The sequence below is a fragment of the Condylura cristata genome, unplaced genomic scaffold (genome assembly GCF_000260355.1).
Source record: "Condylura cristata isolate star-nosed mole 26May11 unplaced genomic scaffold, ConCri1.0 scaffold00003, whole genome shotgun sequence".
Classification (NCBI taxonomy): domain Eukaryota; kingdom Metazoa; phylum Chordata; class Mammalia; order Eulipotyphla; family Talpidae; genus Condylura; species Condylura cristata.
The window spans coordinates 62033928-62058074 of NW_004567104.1; positions in this window are offsets into that span (position 1 = coordinate 62033928).

The following is a 24147-nucleotide window of genomic DNA, read 5'->3' on the forward strand; positions in this document are numbered from 1 at the left end:
CTATTTAATTTTTGGTACATTTGAAACATAGCTTTTACCTCCCAACAAAATAGTATCAGAGTGTTTTTGAGGTACTTGATTCAATTCAAAGTTTGTATAGTTTTCTCTAGTGAGTCAGATAAAACTAATGTGTTCTTGCAGCCCACAAACTAATGGAAGAGCTATTAATCTCCACTTTACTGGCTCCATAAATGAAGTCTTATACAGTGCAGCAAGTTACCACAATAAATTCCTCTTATTCAAAAATGCCATGAATTGTATACCAACTAAAAACACACAGTTCGTTAGAGTTATCAAGTCCTGTTATGTAAGAATTTGGTAGGTGTTCCTAAATTAATCATCATTATTCTATTTTCTGGTGGTAACTCATTCTTTGTTCCTGGAGTTTCCACCTGGGTAGTTTTTTACTTGATTTTGTTCATGTTTCTACAGTGCCTTTTCTTGAGAGTTGCAATGTATGCCCTTTTTTTGGAAAAATACAGATTTCATAGTCCATTTCCTTAGTCTGTACTTCGTGACTGGAGTTTCCTTTGACAGTTGGTAAGTTACAAGGTTTTACTTCTTTGAAACTTGTGGACATAAAATCTTGGATATGTCACTCCAAAGTTAAGAAAGCCCCAGATGGAACTGTCATAGAGACGAAACCCCATTGGTCTTGTGAACCTATTAAGGACCTGAAATATTTATTTAAGAAAAAGGAAAAAACTTAACTGGTCGAACTTTTCTTCTTTTTCAGCTATGTAGCAGTGTTTGTTTTTTAAATCATTTATAAGTAAAACTGCAGTTACTTAGGGTTCCACATGGCATAACTAAGAATACTGTCTGTGTCTATATGTTCAATGTCTTTATGTTTTTTACTTGTGTTTAATTGTCTTGGCCTCGAGGTGTTTTAAACTGGTTTGGATGGTGCCTATAGATATTGTAAATAAATGAAATTGTAATCTTTATGGTAACTAATTTGTTAAAAAAAGGTATTGGTATATATATATGTATATATGTATCCATATATACATATGTACATATATATAATATTCTCTTACTTGGGTTGATCTTGTCAGGCAAATGGAAGTTTTAAATAACTAATGTTTTGGAAAGAAACAAAAATAGAATCTCTAGTTATGAAGTACGGGAAAAAGGACAACGAAAACGCTCTTGTTTGAATGTCAACATTGTCTACTGAACTGAGCTGGAGCTTTCACAGAATTGTCATAGCTGTTATTTTGTTTTTTTATTTTATTTTTTTCTTCTTCATATTTGTGACAAAGCTTCCCAGAATTCTAAATTGAAGTGCAATTTGGTAACTTGTCATTTGGTTCATCGAAGGAAGTTTTGTGGAACCTCAGTGGAGCTCCTCAGACACTCTGCAAAATTTCTACTTTTCCTCCTGGGGAAAGCATTGACATCAGTTTGTCTAATTTGGTATACATAGTAAAGTAAAACTGGGAAGGAAGCAATGTCCTTGAAAAAGGTAAACTTTTGGCATGAGCACAACTGTTAATCTTGTTTTTCTAAAACATATCAAAAAATTAAATTGTGAATATTGAATATTCTCTTGTCATACTGTATTCATTAGTCTGGTATTTGTAGAAATTGTTTCTGAGGAAAAGAAAAAAACATTATTTATTTGTTTGTTTCTAGTACCAGCTCTCAATTGATTGAACTTTTGACAATGTGTACATATTTTCCACAAAGAACTGAATAGACTGAATTTACTAAGCTTTGTTTGAAATACTACTGACATTTTTGTTTGTTTGGTTCAAAGACAGTTTTCTTGCTTTGAATAACCAGAATATTCAATAATATTCCAATTTTTTTTCTACAGAGCTAATTTTTGTTTCCATTTCTTCTCTCCCCTTGATACCAACACAATATAAAAATTGTAGTAGTAATTTTTACTACTCATGAGTCTGTTTTTGCATAACTTCAATAGGGAATTTTGTCTGATTAAACTAAAGAAATTGGCAATGTGCTTCAGTGGCTTTGTTTGGCATTCTCCAGGAACTTCAAACAGAGCTGAACAAAGAAGATGAGCATCTGCTGCTTTGTTTATAGGGTTCCAGAGACCTCCAGAGAAGGTGAGGAAGCTTGCCTTCATTGGAAGGACTGGACAACCTGAGAAAAACATTGAGCCCTGGTAACCTCGAGAAGAGGAGACCCCAGGTTGAATCTGCTGAGACTGATGTTGCTCCTGAAGCCTACATTGACTGGACATTAACTGTTCGCTCTGATACTATATGAAGTGTTCCGACAAAGCTATCTAAATATTGCTGTTAGTCTGCCCTGTGATTTTATGCAAAAATAGAAAAATGGTTAACAGGTAGCTTGAATTTGTAAATAGGTTGTACATTGTTAGATTACGTTGGGGTCAAGGTTGAGAGAACTTGTTTTTAGAGAAGTTAAATGAGTTTTTAAAATTTTTTTTCTTGTTCTTGTTATTTTGATATATATATACCAGAAGTTTTTTTTTTTCTCTCCACCTATTATGAGGGACTATTTTCTAGTAATCACCATCATACCAGACATTCATGAGCACTGCTGATGACTGCTGCTTCTTTTGCATACATTTGAAACCTTAGGAAGACTGGAAACCTTATGGAGACTGTCTCTTAAGACTACACCCTGATATGATAGATATGGTAGTATGAAATCAAAAGGGGGGAATTGTTAAGGGGAAGGATGTCTTAAAGAAATTCTGCAGGGCTGTGTGACCTCAACCCCCTACTCCAGCTTTCTGGATTCCAGCCCTTATCCCAGTGATTGGAAAACTACAACTCCCAGCAGTACCAAGGAGAGAACTGCGAGAACCTAAGGGTGGAGCTAAGCAGGCATTCTGGGACTTTGGGGGATAAGAAATAGCGTGCGGTTTTCCAACTCTGGAGAGGTAACGGTTCTCTCTCTAGAGCAACGGCTCTTAGACTATGTGACTGAGTCTAGCAGTTTTAGTTTTGTGACTAGAGTTCCAAGTTAGCTGAGCTGGTAAGATATTCCAGTTACTTTGTATCCCTCTCTCTTTCCCTGGGTTGTTTCCTATTCTTTTCCCCTTTTTGTAAAACCCATTACCCTTTTGTGTGTGTCTGCAGAAAATTACATTTTGAGTGCTCGGGTGAGGACCCACAGACAGGCAGCTCAAGTCCACTTTGGGTTACCCTGTAACACAATATATGCCCTTTTTGGGAAAAATATAGAGTTCACAGTCTACTTCTTTAGTCTATACAAGTTACAGGGTATTTTTTGTTTGTTTGTTTGTTTTTGTTTTCTTGTAAATCTTCCTTGTGGGTCTTTGAAAAGGCAATTTACATTAAAATTTAACAGTCTCAGTTCTGTATGCAAGTTTACACATTAGCAGCAATTTCCAGGGTCTGAAATTTTCTGTTTATTACTAGTCTTTTGCTGGCCCAACCCACAGCTGACATTACCATGACCAGAAAAAGCAAGATAAATTGCCAAATTGTGAAGGTATAAAAGAAAAATAAGGACTAGAGAGCAAAGAGGGCAGGAACTATTCTGAAATGATCAGAAGATCATTCGGGCTTTTAATTCTTTTTGGGTTAGTCCTGAAGGATTAGCTTAGTCTAAGCAGAGCGTTACTGGAAGGGGAAAGTAGTCAACAAAGCTTTTTGTTGTCATAGAAATCGAGCATGAGAAGCTTACACTTGGGAGAATTCTAGCTGATGGTTATTTTGGGGCCACTTAAGATGCTGGGGAACTAGGTTCAATAATAGAGTGAAATTTCCAGCAGACTTGAGCAGATAACGGAATAGGGTCACCAGTGTTAGCAGGTGGTTTGTTAATGTTTCCCTGAGTCATAGGGCTGGGAGTTGAAGACTAAGTTACTGAAAACTGAACTTGCAACTGAGGCAGCAAAGCTTGATGTCTCTTACTTTACAGAGATGAAAGAAAACACATAGTGTGACTCTCTGTCAAAGCCCAGAGAGATCATATCTAAGAGCAGGGTTCAACCCAGAGGTAAATGGAATCTTAGCAGAATTTTTATCCAGCTCTGAAAGAATTCAGTCTCTGGTTGATTGAGATCACTGGTTCCTCACTAAATGTATTTAGCAAAGGAAAGAAAACACTTTCTGAGGGAAGAGAACATGACTTGAAACCATGATTTATTTATTTTTTAAAATTATTTAAGATTTATTTATTTATACAGGACTGGGGTACAGGCCAGAGGTACAGGAATGGGTAAGAGGATTCACCAGAGACAGAGTGGGGAGCAGAACAGAACACAGCTGGGAGTAGCAGTGGGCAGGTCAGGAGAGGTCTGCTGTGCCATGTGGGTCACCTCCCTGGCCAGGGATCGAACTCATGCTGCAGTGGCTTCAGAGAACCCCACAATGCGGTGCTTTAACCCGTTGCGCCACCAGGGAGAGCCCCTTATTATTATTTTTTAATCACAATTTCCTCTTAAAAAATACTAGCAATGTAAAGAGGCAAGAAAATATGACTGACAAGCAAGAGAAAAAAGAATAACTAGCTAAAAAGATAATATAGACTTTGGTTGTAATTTTCAATAAATGATTATTAAACCATTAATAAAAATTGAGGAAAATGTAGCAGTAGCATATAAGGTTCTAGAATTTAGGTACAGAACTATCATCTATGAAAAGTTTTAAATAGACTTTCAAGAGCTGAAAAATACAACTAAAATATCTGATTTTCAATCTCAATGAATGATTTTAACAGCAGATAGAAAGCATGTAGAAAATAGTAAACTAGAAGAAAAAGTGTTAGAAAACATCCAAACAACAACAATAAAAGAATTTAAAAATGAAATTAAATAAACATAACACATTTACAAGTTTCCTTTATTGAAACTTACCCTGATGTCCTGTGAAGGAAGAGGAGAACATTTCCCTGCCCCCCATGTATTATTTTATTAATGAGAACAACCTTTTTAATTGATTTTTCTTGCTGAGGATACCTGGAAGGCAACTGAAATGCTCCATGGTCACTTCAATTTATGTTGTTTGAATTGCAGAAGCTGGTTCTCTTTTCCAACTAAGTGTGGCCCACTCTCAAGATTTCTTCAGTCAATATAAATTGAGGACTAACCACCTTTTAACAAAGCTGTCTCCTCTTCAGTCTTTTAACTGGAGTAATTCTTGGAGTTCATTTCTCTTAGATCTCTTTAAAAGTATTGAGGAATAGCCAAGGGGCACCACAATTCTGACTTTTTCAAATAACTTTCACTAACACTGACCACTGAAGTCCGTGTGTTTAGCCTTAAATTAATGAAATTTCAGTGGCATTCACCACAGTTCCAGTGTTCCTTTGTCACAATGGCTATTTGCTTTTGTATTTAATAGTTTAGATACAGAAATTTTTCACCAATTTCCACGTTGTCATGAAAGCTTTATTAGACAGCACTACTCGGAAGTTACATCAGTAGTCATTGTTTGCCTTCTAACTTTTTCCTAATGGTTACCATGCCTAAAAAGAATTGCCAACTTTTCAGCTAGCAGAATTTGCTAAGAACCTTCTTTTAGAATAAAGGGCCAGGGCTATATCAGTTTTCTTGTGTTAACCGTCAGAAACTATGTGTCATGTCTTGAATTTCAATGTTTCAATAGACAAGACCTCAGTTGTTTTGTCTTTGGTTTTTTTTTTTTTTTCCTGATGGAACAAGCCAAATTCCCATTCTTCTCCAAGCCCAATTTGGAGTAGGGGGAGGGCCTTAGTACCCTATTCATAGTGTAAAACTTTAATCTCTTTTCAGATGACTCTCAGGCCTTCTACTGTGTGTGTCTCTGAATCTAGTGTCCTTCAATCAGACTTTGTAGCAATCCTCCACTTTGTGGGAGAATTAATGAGAACTGATCACTTGATATTTTGGAGACAAATGGAACATTGAGGAATCTATCTGGTTCTTAGCCAGACTTTCAAGCAGTTCCACTATTTTTGACCTCATCTACTCTCTGCTCTCAGAGTTCATACTATCTTATATTTTTGAACCTTTTCTTGGTACACACTGATGAGCAGTGGTTTTCTTATGCTCCTCTTTCAGCTTCCTACCACTTGTGGACCTTCTTTCTAATTTCTTCTATGCTGCCTCCTCCTCACCAGGATTTATCCTTCTGGGCAGCCATCCCCCTTTTCAGCCCTTTCACAGACACTGTAATGGAATTTCTAATGAGAGATGAGGTAAAGAAATGTGTTCACTGTTCTAGGTTTAACCAGGAATCTTGAGATAAGCTGAGAATAATGAGCAAGGGGAAAATTTATGTCAGTGGGAACTGACATGTATTGTGTGTTTAACATATGCTGGAAATTTATATTCTTTAAAAATATCTGAACAATTCTATCTATAGATATATTTTTTTAAATACATGGAAAACTGAAGTTGCAATAGATTAAATCACATCATAATCAATTAAGTGATATTCTGGAAGTGCCAGTGGTTAATCAGCGACAATCTTAGCATGTAAATTATGCCTTATTTTGTTGTACTAGCATATGGAGTGCAGTGGTTGAAAGCTTGGTTTTGAATCCCAGATATACAATGCAATAGACGTAGAATCTTCTACTTAATATCAATGTAATTTCTCTGTATCTCATTTTCCCTGTGTATAAAATGTTGATAACAGTAGAATCTAATTTATAGGGTTGTTGGAAGAATTAAATGTATTGATATGTGTAAAGATTTTGAATTGTGCCTGGTATGCAGTGTGATTGCTAATTGTATTATTTTATTACCCAATTTCAAGGAAGAAAATATATCACGATCTCTTTATGGATGGCTTTTCTAAATCTAGGAAGTATGAAAACGAAAGTCTGATGACAATTCCTTTTTTTTTTTTTCTTTTAATGCTGTCACTCTTGAGTTTTCTATGTCGGAGTATTAAACATGGAAGATCTTTACTGAGTTAACAAAAGAACAAATATGCTGATCTCTTTACTTCTGAGGGAAAAAAATAGACCCTCTCAAAATGTTTCTTATGATATATGCTAGGGTAATTTTAGAGGTTTTGATGCTGTATCCATTCTATTCATTTATAATTCAAAAGCTCTCCTAACTTTTTTATCTTTTGAATTTGACTTAATATCCCAACAAAATTTTCTTACCATAACAAAGTTTCTTTAAAACTCTAATTTTCAAAATGTTAGACACAGGATGTGAGAAGTAGTTGTGGGAACTTTAAAATTATCCTGAAACAACCTCTTTGCTTGGCTTTTATATTTCAAACTAATTCCAAACCACTCCCAATCTGAGTGCCATCAGACTTTGGCAACCCTCAACTTCTTGGTTCTATACAAGAGTGAATATTTTTTTTAACTCTCTGACAATTAACTTATAAATTCTTTAGTTTACACAGGTGATCTCATGAATATTGTTTTCATCCTTTATGTACTAGAGAAGCAAACATGTAAAGTTATTGAACATTAACAGTTTTTCTAGTCATTAAGACAGGAAAGAGAGGCTGTTGATCAGTGCACTGTACATGTGTTTTAAAGTGAAGGAGGAAAAGACATGAGAAAATAGTTTACAGGCTGTGCTGGAACCAAGGCAGTTGGAGCATAGTTTAATACATTTGCCAAATCACAAATACAGCTGGGTTCTCCCACAATTCTTTTAATTGGAAGCAGATTTCTGTGCTAATTTTGTAAAATGAAGAGAGCTCTAGCAATATTTCTTTCCTAAAAGTAGGGCATTATATTTGCCAGGACCATTTCTAATATGAACAACTTCTTAGCAAATTTTGTGTTGTAATTTAAATATCTGACTTAAAATGTACAATATTTTCAGTTGACTTATTACCTTGTTTTATTAATATACTTTAATTTGTAACTAAGTATGTGAATATTCAATTATCAAATTTACTGGGCATTTTGTATTTGGACAGTACAAAGGTATAAACTAGTTAAAAATTAAAAACATAGAAATGTGTATTTTAGAAAACAAGTACATATTCTGTTTAATTTCATATAAAGTGAAAGGAAGTTTTCCTTTTTCACATGGTTGAAAGTTTATTAAGTTTTTGGCTTTTTGTCAGGGTAATGTTTTGGGGGAAAGACTGAATAAGTTGAAAAATTGTTTATTGTATTAATCATCTTAGTAAATTATACTAGATATCATATCATTTACAAATATATGTCATTTATTTTCCATTTGAAACCACTAGTTTTTGAGTCACTATATTTGAAATCTAATGGTAATATAGTGGAACTGTATGTTTTTAATAGCTACCTACCTACTTTAAGGATTATTATATTTTGTCATTAATAAAATCTAGTATTACTGTTAATAACAAAGGAATCTCATATCAAAGATTTTGCAACAAAGTATTAAATTATTTTAAGAGTAATCGTGAGACATATATTACATGTCTATTAGATATTTTAAAGAGGGTATATTTAAAACATTGAGTTTTAAATATAGCACTTTTTTAGACAAGGATATAAAAATAAACAGTGGGTAAAAGTTAAAACCAGTTTTTGAAATAGTTTTATATTTATTTAGCAGCTTTTAGATGACATCTATGATGCACCTTTATGGCAATCAATACATTTATAGTAATAATTTATACCAGGTAGCATCATCATAATTTTCCAAATTTTCTACCTTCTGAAAATAACAAAATTGATTTTCATTGATGTTAGTATTACAAGCTGGATTATTTATCTAATTTTAATTGCATGATGAAAGAGGGGTTTCACAAAGCTGGTCATATTGAAACTACAGGTGTTCATTAGGGAGATTCTATAAAGAATGTTTTATTAAGAAATAAAATTTCAAAAGATATTCATTTAAACAGTAAAAATGGGCCTGATATTTTGAGGTATCTTTCTCCATTGTTATACAGAACAATTAAATAAAAGTTCCATATTTATACATTGGTATTAAAGTGGTACCTTATTTTTTTCTTGTTAGTCTTTGCATTTTTCCTTGTATTAATACCACAGTCTAATTATTAATATATATTGTGGTAAGTTTTATTATTAGTCAAAAAAGGCCTTCTATGGTTTAGTCATGCAACAGTGCTTAGAATCATTTGTACAGTTGAAATTTTCTTGTGATGTTGATTGTTAATGCATTGGATCTATAAATCAATTTGTAAAGATTTGGCATATTTTTAATATTGAGTTATTCAATCCATACACATGATATATCTCTTCATTTATATTCTTCACTTTAATTTCTCAGTAATTATTATTCATCCTTAGAATTATTGCATATCATCTTTTAGATTTACTTCACATTGCCTAATTTTTCTGATGCTATGGTAAGTTGTACTTCATAGAAGTATTTTTTTTTTAAATATTTATTTATTCATTCGTACAGAACTGGGGTACAGGCCAGAGATGCGGAAGGTGAGAGGATTCACCAGGGACAGAGTGGGGAGCAGAACAGGCAGATCTGTGAACTACACTGCTGAGGGGAGCAGCGGGCGGGTCAGGTGAGGTCTGCCGCGCCATGTGGATCTCCTCCAGGGCAGGCAGGGATCGAACTCAATGTGGAAGTGGCTTTGGATTCTCAGTGCTGGGCTTTAACCCGCTGTGCCATCAGGGAGGGCCATAGAAGTATTTTTACTGACTGATATTTAAAAGCATGACTGATTCAGGTACAATGATTTTGTAAAGTATGACCTTGCTAAACATTTATTAATTCTACCAATTTGTAGTCTATTTCTATTTTCTGTCAGAAAAATTATATCATCTATAAATATGGAGAGTTGTCAATCTGACTTGTGGAATTAGAATGGTGATAATAATGTTGGCTATATCTTTGTTTTGTGCTCACTATTAGCATCAATCTTTAGCATTCAGTATGATGGTTGTGGATATTTTTATTTTGTGGATGCATTTTGTTAGATTGAAGTATTTACCCTTTTATTTCTATTTTGTTAAAAGATGATTTTTAATTATGAATGTTAAACTTTAATAGTATTTTTCTATATTGTATAAACTAATTATGTAATCCTTCCTTTAAAAATGTTAACATGGCAAATTCTTTAATTGCATTATTTTTATGAGCTAACATTGGTTTATAACAGTGTATAAGATTCATAGATACAGGTTCACAGCTCTTTGGTTGTAATCACCACATACCCACCACCACAGCACTCATAATCCTTCCTCATAGTCCATTGGGCCCGTTCCCTACTTTGGTCTAACCCCCCATCCTTCTTCTCTGGTAGCTTCATTCTTCAATCAGATTTCTAGGGTTTATTTTACATTAATTTTATCTATTATTGTGTTTCTCTCTATTCACTATGCATGAAATGATCCTATTTTGTCTTTCTCCTTCTGACTTATTTCACTAAGTATAATTTCCTCTAATTTCATCTATATTATTTTAAATTATAAAAGACTTCCATCTTTTTTTAAAATAATTGTAGGAAGTTTTAATAATTGATTCTCCTGTAAAATCTAGCATTATTTATCTAGATAGACCACCATTTATCATAATATATTTTATACATTATGCATTGCTGGTTTTAAGTTGAAGAAGTTTTGTTGTGAATACTGGCATCTATAGTCATAAATGAGAGTAACTTTTATTTTCATGTTTCTCTTTTCTGTTTTTATGTCAGTTTGTAAAAGGAGAAATTTTACTGTCTAACCTCTAGCAGAATTATATGATATTGAAAATATTTATAAATATTTATTCTTTAATACTTGTTAGAAGGGCCCTCTGTTGGCACAAGGGGCTAAATCTCAAACACTTTGAAATTCTTTGTCGTCACTGCAACATGAGCTCCATTCCCCACCAGGAGCTGACCCACTGCTGCTCCCCTCAGCAGTGTATTTCAGTAGATCTGCCTGTTTTGCTCCCCATGCAGTCTCTGGTGAATCCTCTTACCCCCTCACCCCCCATGCCTCTGACCTAAATCTCAGCTCTTATATGCATACATAAATTTTTTAAAAATCTTAAATATTTCTTATAACATTTTAATTCTGTAGCACTGTATGTATGATGTATGCAACAATTGATAAAAAATACACATGCAGAACAATTATATAAAATTAATATACATATTGATGCAAGGAGTTAAACCACAGCATTATGAAGCTGTTCTCAACTACTGCAGCATGAGTTCGATGCAATCCCCAGCCAGGGAGGTGACCCACATGCGCAACAGACCTCTCCTGTCTCACTTGCTGCTCCTTTCACCAGTGTATTTCAGTCAATCTGCTTGTTCCGATCCCATTGTCTCTGGTGGGTCCTCTCACCCCAGACCTCACTACTGGCCTTTCCCCCAGTTCTTACATGCAAAATAAATAAATATTAAAAAATAATATGCATAACAGTGAATTGTAACAAAGTGCACATACTCATGTAACAGTCATTTATGCAAGGAAATAACAAAAATGGATCAATTGATATATATAAGGAGCTCTCCTTGGGATTCCATCAATTACTACATCAGCCTTCATGCTCACTTACTCAGGTAAACATTAGCCTAAAAGGCCAGACTTAATTTTTCCCAGTTTTCAAATGACCTTTTGATGGGGTTTGTTCATTCCTTATCATGTTTGTGAAATTCATCTTGCTGTGTGTAGTGGTGGTTTAATTTCATGGCTATAATGTACTGGAGTGTATGTCAACGTATTTTTCATGATATTTTAGTTTATGTCTATTTAAAATAATATTACAAGTATTCTTTAGAAGACTCTTATTTCTCATATCCATATAAATTGCTATGTATTTACCTAGGCATAGGAGTGTAAATGGTGTTCACGGTCTTCTTCCTCTCTATCAGCTAGTGCCTATTTGTACATGAAACTTCCTGCTATTCATATCTTACCCAACATTTATATTGGTGGGTATAGCATTTCATTGAGTTTTTTTTTTTAAGATGTATTAATTTATGCATACAAGAACTGGGGTACAGGCCAGAGATGTCGGGGGGTGAGAGGATTCACCAGAGATATAGCGGGGAGCAGAACAGGCAGATCGACGAAGTACACTGAGCAGCGGGCGGGCCAGGAGAGGTCTGCTGCGCCATGTGGTCACCTCCGGGGCAGGCAGGAATCGAACTCATGTGGAAGTGGCTTTAGTTTCTTAGTGCTGTGCTTTAACCCACTGTGCCAACAGGGAGGGCCTTTTTCAATTTTTTTTATTACTTGCAAATATTTATCATCTTGACTTTTAAACTTCTGGAATATTTTAATCGTAAATGGTGGTTTTACTATTAAATAGATAACCCAATTATGTATAATCTCTGAGTTTGTTTCTGTTTGGTTTTGTTAATGCTGTATTTCTTCCAGTTACCTAGCTATCTTTGACAATGTACAGATATTGTATTGGAAATAACATAGAAAATCTTCAGAGCCCAGATAACATGATCGTACACAGAGAACTGTGGTTTGCCTCTCCTAAGTGTTAAAGAGTTGCTACATGTCCTAAGTCCCCATAATTCAGTTTTAAGACTTAAAATCTTACGGGGTTTTAATAATGCAAAGCTTGAACTGTAGGTGTGTACAATGACTGGTTTAGTTCTGGTTCATGTGTATATCTAGGGAGTAATGCATTGCATTAAAAAATGACAGGGAATGCTCTAAATCCGGTATAGACTAACCTTTAGGGTCTTGAATGTTAGGTTTTAAATTTTGATCCCTGTAAGTCTGCTAGACTATATCCTAGTATGCCAGCCTTTTCTTTTCTTTTAGAAAGCAGTCCTGATACGAAAGTAGCCTTGAATACTGGGTTTTGTTGGAATGCTATTTTGAGTTATTATCCTGGATCTCAATATAATTCTTCATGAGTTTTTAGGTTACTCATACATTAGAGAAATTCTTTTTAATATTGCTTTTAGTTATTTTTAGTTACCTCATCAGGAAAAATGGTCCAAATTTAGCAGAAGCAGAGGTTTCTGCTACTCTAAGTTTCATGTCATTTCATAGCCACAAAAGTGGTCTTGGAGCAAGAAGGATCGAGCACATTACATTTTCCTTTAGTCCCCTTACAAATTGGGGGCTGCTCTAGTCCCACTTATGATAGTGAATTTAGAAAAGACCTTAACTTTTGAAATGCATTCACTCAAGATCAAATAAAATTGTTGAGTGAATCTGTATTCTACATGCATGTTTAAAAGTGAATTTTAGGAGTTTGATGTTATTGTTCCCAGTAAAATATTTAGAGATTTTTACTTGTTTCTCTTGCTCAGTGCATACCATAAGCAGAGAAATTTTTATGGCCAGATGAAATTGAGTCTGTCAAGTGATTACTGGAGAAAAGGTTTAGCAATTTCAAATTTATGTAAGACATAAGAAAGTGCAAGGTTAACTGGTATAAATCTGTTTGACTATACAATATACAGTGGTATGCTAAACTCAACATTCTAAACTACCAAAAATTAAATTACTAAATACTAACATTAAAAAAAAAAGTGATGAGATATGTTATTAAATTATTTAGATTGCTAGCAGGTTAAAATTACAAATGAAAGTAATAATTATATATTGTGTCCTCAGCTAACTACAGAGTTTCATTAACCACAACACAAACTATTGGTAGTAAATGTTGCTCTATATCCCAATCATAATTTTTTGCTCCTTCTTTGTCAAAGTATAAGTTACTTAACAGCCTGAAAGGAAATTTTCCTTTGGATTTTCCCTGAGGACATCTTGTTCTATTTTATGTCTATTTGTTTTTTTAACACTCCATAATTTTAAAAGTGGCCTGGCAGGGGATGAGGTGCATGGAATGAAATAAAGTCTTTAGACATATTCAGTATTGACACACCAAATCTTTTAAAACCCCTTTTATATATAATATTTGTATTCTGTTCAACAAATGACCATACCTCTTATTATCTGCCTAGTGAAACATTGAATAGTCATTATGTTAAGACATGTATTCCTCTGAGGAATAATAAATTTTACATTATTTAATATGAAATAAGAAACATCAGCATACTTGTACACTCACATATCAAAACTGAAGTCATCTTTTCTCATCAGTTTTTGGTATACTTTCAAATAGAAGGAGGAATATTAATTCCTGAATTAATTATTTGAAAACAATCATTTTTCCCATTGTGTATCTTCCAAATATTTGCTGGTATTTGCCTTATGTTTTCACAATAATTTCCATTTGTATCACTGTCTGTGGGACTGCACTGAAGGATTATGTCAAGAGCTGGAATTTTCCTTTTGTGGTAAAAAAATGCTAGTGCATTTTCTCTTCAGCTTCACATCTGGTGCTCTCCCCAGCACCCATAGATTGCCTCCCCAAACTCCCAAATTTTGTCAGGCTTTTTAATCTCTCCCCTGCAAGTCTTGAGATTTAAGCTCTTGTAGAACTTCTAATGCAAATTATGCCTGGCATTTGTAACTAAACATACCAGGAACTCCTTGGAGAATATTAATGTCCAACTCACATGGTATGGCAACATTTTCAATTTGATTTTGTAGTGCTTTAACCAAATTTTAGAGAAGGGGGTAAAACCTCCTAGCAGTAAGTTCTTCATGTGGCCCAAGGGCTTGTTTGATTTGATTAGTTTTACTAGACTTCATTTGGTTTCTATTAAACAGAGACAGGTCAGTGACTTTTATGAAAAATATGATTTTCCTAAGTTAAAAAACAATCCTTTTGTGTAAAAGAGTATAATTTTTTCCCTTCAATGCAACAAATATTACTCGAAGAAAATTTTAGATTTTATAACCAGGGTGCATTTTCAGTGAGATAGTCTGTATTGAGCTCTTTATCTCTTAGAATATTGATTCTCTTCTGTTTTAGTTAACAAAATGAAAAAGTCCCTCCACATACTTCCAAAGCAGTAATAAGAAACACTTAATTATATCACTGTAACAAGCTTTCATATTTAATTGGATATTGTGGACAGCTGTTTGATTTTTAAAAGAAGGAATTATTTTGGTAAAGTTGAGAGAGTTCAATTACCGTATAAAAGACTTTACTTAAATATTACATTATCATAGGTTGTATCTGTTTACTTTAGTTGTAAATCTTTAGTTACCTTGAAAATAATCTCTCAGGGATATATCTCTGGTCATTAGTTGAACATTATGCATATTATTCATTTGAGAAGGGATAAAGAGCAGCAGAATCTGAGATTATAACTCTATTCTTTGATTGGGAACAAGACATGTGGCTCTTAGTTCTTTATGTCTTCTAAATATTAATTTCATTCTGAATAAAGTTCTTTGGCCTCCTAAAATTTTATTTCTAAAATTTCTATGGTGGGTAATAAATATAACTATAAAACAAACACAGAAGCCATGCTGTTATGATGGAAAATGTAAATTTCTGTTTTTTAAAAGACGTATTTTACTTAAATATAAAAGAATTGGGTTTTAAGCCAGAGTCCGGAGCTGGACAGGGAGGAGTGAGAGGATTCACCTGAGACAGAGTAGGGAGCCGAACAGGGACTCTACTAAGTTACACAGCTGAGGACAGCAATGGGGGAGACAGAAGAGGTCTGCTGCCCCATGTGGGTCACCTCCCTGTCCAGGGATCGAACTCATGCTGCAGTGGCTGCAAGGGTGCAGATAGCTTCATAGTGCTGAGACTAAACTCCTTATGCCACCAGGAAGGCCTGTAAGTTTCTATTTTTTTTTTAATATTCTCTGCTTCTAGATAATATTGTTTTTCCAAAGAGGCATCACCAAGTACACCACCATCTGTTTAAGGTTATGTTAAAAATACAGCAGTTATAGGCCCTCTCTGGTGGCGCAGTGGGTTAAAGCACAGCACTGAGAATCTAAAGCCACTTTCGCATGAGTTCGATTCCCGCCTGCCCCGGAGGAGACCACATGGCGTGGCAGACCTCTCCTGACCCACCCACTGCTCCCCTCAGCAGTGTACTTCGTCGATCTGCCTGTTCTGCTCCCCACTCTGTCTCTGGTGAAGCCTCTCGCCGCCCCTGAGCCTCTGGCCTGTACCCCAGTTCTGTATGCACAAATAAATAAATCTTTAAAAAAAAATACAGCAGTTATAAACACAGGACACAGTATAAAAATTAGACATTAAGGTATTATCATAACATATTTTAATAGTCTTACACAGCAAATGAAGGATTTAATGATTTTATGAATATTCTGTTAATAACACTATGTCTGTAAGATTCAGAATTGGCAAATAAATGTGTTCAAAAATGTAGGGGAACTCAACATTTACCACCCTGAAGCCAGGATCACCTTTAGAATGAGTCTTGTAGTTCTGTGATTCTAATACAGAAAATATTTAATATCTACAAGTATTTACAGAAAATGAACTCAAGGTATTTCAGTCCAAGATTTAAGTATCAACAGCCTTCTCAAATATTTTTGTTGAGAGTTGTTTATTAATACCTTATGTGGTGACATAAATTAAAATCAATGACATCTGGAATGCATGTGAATAAAACCTGTACATAGTTCATGATATTTAATAAACAGAATGACGGGCACTGACTTTGTAATCTTACTACCCACAATTGGTTTTAGATTAGCCTATGAATACACACTGTGTGTTTGAGCTCTTCTCTTTTCCAGTGGAAATAACTAGCTCTCAATGGTTTTTTCTACATTGAACATAATATTTTTTCTAGCTTAGATTTATGTATTCTTTTTATTTCTTGTGTGATACCATGTCTATTTTGTAATTATTTTTTACCTTGTCACTTTTATATCCATCTTGAATGTAAAAATTACCATGCTGGTAAACATATTTGTTCAAAGACATTATGCTTCCAAGTGAATAGATACACTTTCCCATATGAACTAAAAACTCCCAATTAATACATTGCAGTTGTATTGTGACCTTGTGCTTTATTTTGTAAATACTGATCAAGATTTTAGGATATTATGATTAAGAAATTCAAAGATAAATAAGACATGGACTTGACCTTAAATTCAGGTGAAATTGTTAGATAAAAAGATAAGTAAGCAAATAAAAAAAATACAGTATAATTAAAGACGTAATATCATGTTTTCATATTACTAAATCCCAATTTTATTGCTAGGAATTAACTTCAAGTTTTCCCAAGAAAGTGATGGCGTTTCAGTGTATACAAAAATGTGAACCATTAAATTTGGAAAATGACTTTATGTTACAGATGTCAGCATATCCATCCGAAGACAGATTTATACAGCTATTTTCACATAGAGAAAAACATAAACTTAAAAATGACCAACTCACATTGGTATTGTATTTCATTGTTTTAAAAGAAACAAGAAGATAGTGACTGAAATTTTTACTAGTCAGAGATCCAGCTCATAAGCTACTTGCATTTTGACATCAAGAGTTTCAATGCTTATCAAGATAAAGAAAATACTCTAGTGAGTAACTATGAGCAATGGAAGGTGCTGACACGTGACCACCTATTTTTCCTGGCTGGATTCATGAGAGGGTGCAGAGCCCCAGCTTTCTAAAGGCAGAACAAAATCCTCCCAACGTACCAGGATAGTGAAGTGAAAGACAACTCAATAATATCTCCCTGCCCTTGTCATTCTCGATTATAATTATATGAAATGATTTACTCTTTAATAAAATTAAAGATTTAACCAAGTCATGGGATCAACTCAGGATTTCATTATAATCCCAATTTGGATAAGTACAATTTCTTAAAACATTCAGTAGACTGAATTGCTTCTCTGGCTTCTAACACCAAGGTCTGAAGCCAAGAAGGCTTGACTGAAGCAGGCTGCCACCAAAACACATGAGATTTATTACTTTAGCCTGGTTTTTAAAGGATCTTAAAAGTCAGACGTCTTATTTTTCACCAAACTCTTCAAATATGGTTCTTTGTATCTCAATATATTAGCCCATCCTGTTCATCCAAGAAAATGCTCAGCTCTGGGAACTTATTTTTTTAATTTACCCGCAGAAAAACTGTGGTACAGGTGAGAGGTGCAGGGGTTGGAGATTTCACCATAGACAGAATGGGGAGCAGAACATGCAGATCTACTGAAATACACTGCTGAGGGGAGAGTGGGCCGGTCAGGAGAGGTCTGCCACGCCATGTGAGTCAGCTCCCTGGCCTGGAATCGAACTCATGCTGCAGCAGCTGCGACACTTCACAGTGCTGCGCTTTAACCCAATTTTTTTCCAGCAACTAGCGAGGGGCCTCTGTAAACTCTTACTTGCAGAAGATGGGATATCAAATAGGCATAGTCCAGATTTTGTCTATGATAAAAATATTTTGAAATAAGACAAGAGTGCAGCAGCTTTTTGAGCTTTTGGAATAATACGAAATAGCCATTGATTTCTATTAATTTCACTAGAAAGTTGAATATGGCTTATATTTCTGGATGGATTGAAAAAAATTATTTTTTCCTTCAAGAAATCACAATATAATACCAACTGTTATAATGAACAATCATTGTCCTCTTGTCACTCTCAAAGGCTTTGGAGATACTGGTATATTTCCCTTTCATAGTACCTGGAGGGGCAATGAATGGGGAATAAGAAGGCCTAAGTTTTATTCTTGAATATGGTATGTGGTCACTCACCTCTTCTGGGCTGGGTCATTACTGCTAATCAGTCCTCTCGTGCTCAGCAGCAGTTTCCAGCATCTCCTGTAGTGTCATGTAACAGAAGCTGGATGTTAATGCAGGGGAGCTAGCCACTTTGAGGTAATAAGGTGAGCTAAGTTTTAAAGAGTCTCTGTCATCAGCAAAACAGTGAGGAAATGATTTAAATGGCAAAATCATAGAAATGAATCAAGGAGATCCCTGAGTTGTAAAAACCACAGGAAAACCACTTGATCATTATGACACGAGGAAAAACTAAATCTTTGTTGTGTCAAGCCTCTTGGAACCGGAAGTGTCTGTTGTCATAGCATAGCTAGTCTATATAGATTCCTATCTTTTAGGTGACATTGTAAACAGGTTTGGAGATGTTTAGACTATCCCAGTTTGAATTCCTGGGATTCTCTTGGGAGCTATAGGTTTTATTTTATAAGATAAGAAACAAAGAGGCTTGGAGAGAACTGACTAAGGTCACAGTATGTTCAGGGCCATATTGCAAAATGAACTTCCTGAGACCCTCCAGACTCATATTCTCTAGCTGTATTTTCCCACAGCCCATGAGGTGACCTATGGGGTCATCCAAATGGACCATTCATGTCAATTGTCTCTGTTCTTAACTAGTAGGTTTTGTTCACTTCAACCTGATGTAAATCCGTGATTCAATGTGTGATATGAGATAGCATGCACAATTTGGATTTTCAGCACAGAGATCAGATTATCAGATTATAATAACCATAATTATATTACACATAATATATTGTGCCTATTTTCAATTGGTGAAAAAAACACCCATCTTTCTCTTCAGGTGAAGATGTTTACAAAAATGTATAGAATGTTCCACATTATTTTAATACCACTTCAATTTACAAAGTGTTACGTGTTTGTATCTAGTTTGTAGTTTCTTGTGTTTTGTATTCAGGGTAAACATGAATATAGTCACAGTATTCAGTGTCAGATGGTAACGTGTAATATGGTCTCACAAATATACAAAAAGGATTAAATGAATAAGTGGCATGAAAATTCTCATAATAGATCTTGATAAAGAATAAGTATATGGATGTTTGTTAAGTTAAACAACAATATAATAATTAATATATAGTTGCTTGTGAAAGATGATAATGATGGATCTTGAATTCTGAGTTAAGAGCTACTTGACTTTTCAGTTAGTTTCTGTTTGCACAGTCCCAGACAAATGGTATCCAATTTGTATATGACATTCTTGTAGCTAGGGAAGATGGTGGTACATTATGTGGTAATGTATTTTACTCAGGACTCACTATTACCCCAATTAAAGATGAGAAAACAGACTCAGAAGTCTTAAGAGGGTTAGTTGAGGCTACATAGCAAGTGAGACTTTGAGCGCTTGCTGCTTTTCTTTATGATTGTCCCTCTCTTTAGTAGTGGGTATGCAATACTCTGTGATTTGAGCATATCAGTCCTCAAATTCCAGTATTAATTTTCCACAGGGTAGGAATCATTTGCTAAAAGGATGGGTTAATGAACTTTCAATTCCTTTGAGAAGAATTTTTTGTTCAACTACAGATTTGGCTACTTAATAATCTGTGCTAGAATTTTATCAGGGTGTCACAAGTGTCTGAACTTTTCCTAATGTCTAAGGCATGTGACTCTACAGCATCCTAAAAGTCAAGGGCTAACATACTATGAATGTTAATTGCTTTTGGAAATGCTAAAAGAAGACAAAAGAGGTGAATTCTATTTTTTTATAATTTGCACCTCACTAGATATTTAAAGATGTAAAAATTTTTATCACCACTCTATCTAGGTTTTTGGAACAGCTTAGTTTTCTGTTTTAGGAAAGCACTATATACTGTAGTTCTGTTTTGCTTATAATTTGCTCACACAATTATGTCACTAGGTCCATGACTACTTACTAGAAATGCCATTCTGTTTTTATCTGTTTCATAGGTGAATCTTAAGTTCAATCCTTACTTCAGTGTTAATTTTATAAAATTGAAATCTTGCTCTAAGTTTGCTATGCTTCTTAATGTGTGTCTTGCCATCATTGTATCTAGACATAATCCTACATGTTGTCTCAGAGAGGATCTTTAGATTGTATATTTACCTTATATTATAAATTAAGGGCTATCTTTGAAAAAGCATATTTTGGGCTCAGCTATTCTTAGCAACTGAAGACATGTCACTCTTGCCTATGATTTTAGAAGAAAACATATCATTAGTTTTCTGGAACCCAATAATCTCCTTTCATAGGTATGTTTTTCTGGCTTCAAAATGATTATAATTTTCCTACATAACCTTTCAAATTTTTTATCTCCTAGGGATAATATAATGGGATAGTTGTGTGGGAGAATGGACCATGTGTTGGCTTTGGGTTTAAAGTCCTGCTTTACCACTTGGGTGTCACACGATACTGAACAATGTATTTAATCTCCTTGAACTTCATTTTCCTTTTGCATAAAAGAAGTATAATATGCAATATAAAATAAGTACCAAGAGCACAGACTCTGAAGCTGTGCTGTCTGGTTTGAAGCTGAGTTCTGTCATTTACTGGCTGTGTTACAGTTAGAAGACTGCTTAACTCTCAGTGGTTCAGTTTCTGCAGAAGAAAAATGGGGAAATAATAGTATATACCTCACAAAGTTATTGTGAAATACACACATACTCAAATACACATGCTTTCAAATTGCAGTGGGGATTAAAAATGAAGCTTTATTTTTTGGCCTTTGTAAGTGAAGGTGCTAGTAACTATTATTCGTGTTTTTTTCATGATGTTTTCACTCTAATTCTGGAGTTTGTGAATATTTTCTGTAAAAAGTGAGGTAGGAAATCTTTTAGGTACTGTGGGTCACCTACTAATCTCTGTCATTGTGTAGTAGTGTAACTAGAAATGACATGCAAATACATGACTTTGTTCCAATAAAACTTTATTAAAAATGAGAGTTAGGACAGCTAACCTACAAGTCATATCTTACTGGATAATGATTTCACAGATGGCTAACATGCAAATCTGAGACCATCAGGAAATAATGTCTTCCTCTCGAAAATATACATATTCATTCTCTGTTGAGTTTGAGAATCTATGCTTGGTATTTGTGCTTTTTTTTTGCTTCAGTGGTCTGAATATCTCTGTGTTCACTTGTTCTGCAAATATATTTTCCCACATGTGTGCCAATGAAGAACTCAGTTTCACAATGTTAATTAATTTGGACATACTAAATGAATTAATAGCTTTGTAGAATCAAGTCTTCTCATTATAAGAAGAATTCCTCTATTTCTTCTATGTCTCTATGAGTTTGCACTGTCATGTTTCTGCTTTTTCCCCAAAAATGTGTTTGAGTTCTGGTTCTTTTCTCCATGGTGGTGGGCTCCCTCTTTACCATGCTCTGTTATATGATACAGTCCACATACTGTGGACAGTGTTCAATGTGCTGACCCTTGACATAATGATTTTTTTTTGGAGTCTTCATGTTGGCATTAATTTATTGCTACCCAAGTATTGCCTTTGATTTAGGTCTATACTTTTCTAAGTACAACACTCTGAGCTTCTTCATTATGTAGTATATGGACTTTTTAAAGATTTATTTATGCATACAACAAGTGGAGTAAGGACCAGTGGTGTGGGGATTGAGCCAGCTCATCAGAGACAGAGTGGGAAACAGATTGGACACATCCACTGCAATACACTGCTGAGGGAAGCAGTGGGCAAAACAGGTGAAGTCTTCTGCCCTTGGTGGCTTAGCTCCCTGGCTATGGATCAAACTTAGATCGCAGTAGCTGAGATAGCTACATAGTGTTGAAACTTTGACCCCTGTGCTACCAGGGAGGCCCCAGTTTATGGAATTTCAATTGGTAAAACTGAGGACAAATTTTCTACAGCAAGAGTATCTTGGAATTGGCACACAATACTAGGGAGAGAGTGTTAACGTGCCTCTGCTACAGGAAGCACAGTTGATCAAGATGCTGAGCTGCTGTGCTCTAAATCCATCATTTATTCTGGTTGTTTGTGAATGAATGCAGAAGCCATACCAAAGGAGGCCGCTTTTGTGAAATCTTTGGCTTATCACGCAATGTTGGCTAGGTTCTCCATCAAACTTTCCAAATTCTTAGAACTATACTTGTGTATGATACGATATTTCCATCTAGACTACTTTCTTCCTCTCTCTGGCTTACCTAGTTCATAGCCACATCATGTATGAAGACTCTGCTCTTCTATCTTGCTACCATTTCTCTTAAGTCACTTGAATTGATTATCTAGAAGCATTATTTATTTACTCATGAAGAACTGGGATACAGGCTAGAGGAGCAGGAGTGCTGAGAGGATTCACTAGAGACATTGTGGAGAGCAGAACAGGCAGATTGAGGAAGTTCATTGCTCAGGGCAATAGTGGGCAAGACAGTAGAGGTCTGCTGGACCTGGATCACCTCCAGGTCCAGGGGCCAAATTCACACTGCAGCGGCCATGGCTTGCTTGCAGTGCTGCACTTTAACCTGTTGTGCCACCAGGGAGAGCCAACAACTATTTATTTTTTAAAGAAATGGATAGGGAGCACTTGTTGAAGCATCTGGAAAATACATAAGATTGGGAAAAGAATACCTTGTCTTTAGGGAAATGAAGTAGAATGAAAGGCATATTTACAAGGAAAAGTAAAAGTTTCATGGAGACTTTTGTTCTAAGAAGATTCAGACACGAATTGCACGGCTGGCCCCTTGTAAACACTTGTAGAAGTTCCCTTCCTTCCTCTTGGGAACAGATCAAGATCCAATTATTCAAAAAGCATTAATTAACATTAATGGAAATTCTACTCTTCACTGGGCATGCTGGGCATTGTGGAATTGAATGGGAATATTCTAATGGCATCACTTTCCACTTCACTGGGTTATGTCTGTCTAACCCAAGAAATGGTAGACTGGTGTATGTTCCAAATCATGCTGTCATTTTTTCCCTAGCAGATGTATTTATCTTGACATCTTCTTCATAAGAAAATAATATTAATTGTTACTCAATAGCTTTATGTTTTTTGGGAAAAAAATCTTTCTTGCTATGCCTAAAGTAAAAAATTTTAATAGAAATGATAGTGTTTATGTTCAAATAAGCAAAACGTCACATACCAATTCATATGTTCATCTGGTGACCATATATCAATGTATGAATTTCTATGAGTATGTACAGCATGGAAAATAAGTAAATGAGGAATAATAATAGTAAATGATATTTATGTTAAACTGGCAGGACAAATGATTTGCTTATTTGCCAGTTTTTGAAGTTATAACTCATTATTATATTTGAAATATTATACATTAAAAATCATGAGTTTAAATATTGGGTAGCAATATTTTGGAAGTATGCATACAAGTAATATAAATAGAGTTTTAAATTGTTTTAAAGGTATTTTTTTTAGTTTTGTCAAAATATTTGACTTTGTGGTTATTGATTATTGATTAGATGATTTGGAAAAGTAGTTGACATCATTTTCATTTATGTATCATTCCTATAGTGATATCCCCCTTGTTTTAGAAAGCTCTGGAGTCTCAGTAATTTTAATTATTTTGCAATAAATTGTATGAAAAATTTAAATTTTAAATATGTTCAATTCCACTTTAGTCATTTCTCATTTTCACATTTGCCTTTGGGACAAGTTTCGCAAATTGATCTTAACTCTAAAAAAAGGTTAATAGACTTGGATTATAACGTGAATTTCCAGCTTCTCTTGGCTAGTATTTTAGTGTAAAAATAACCAAAAGACATAT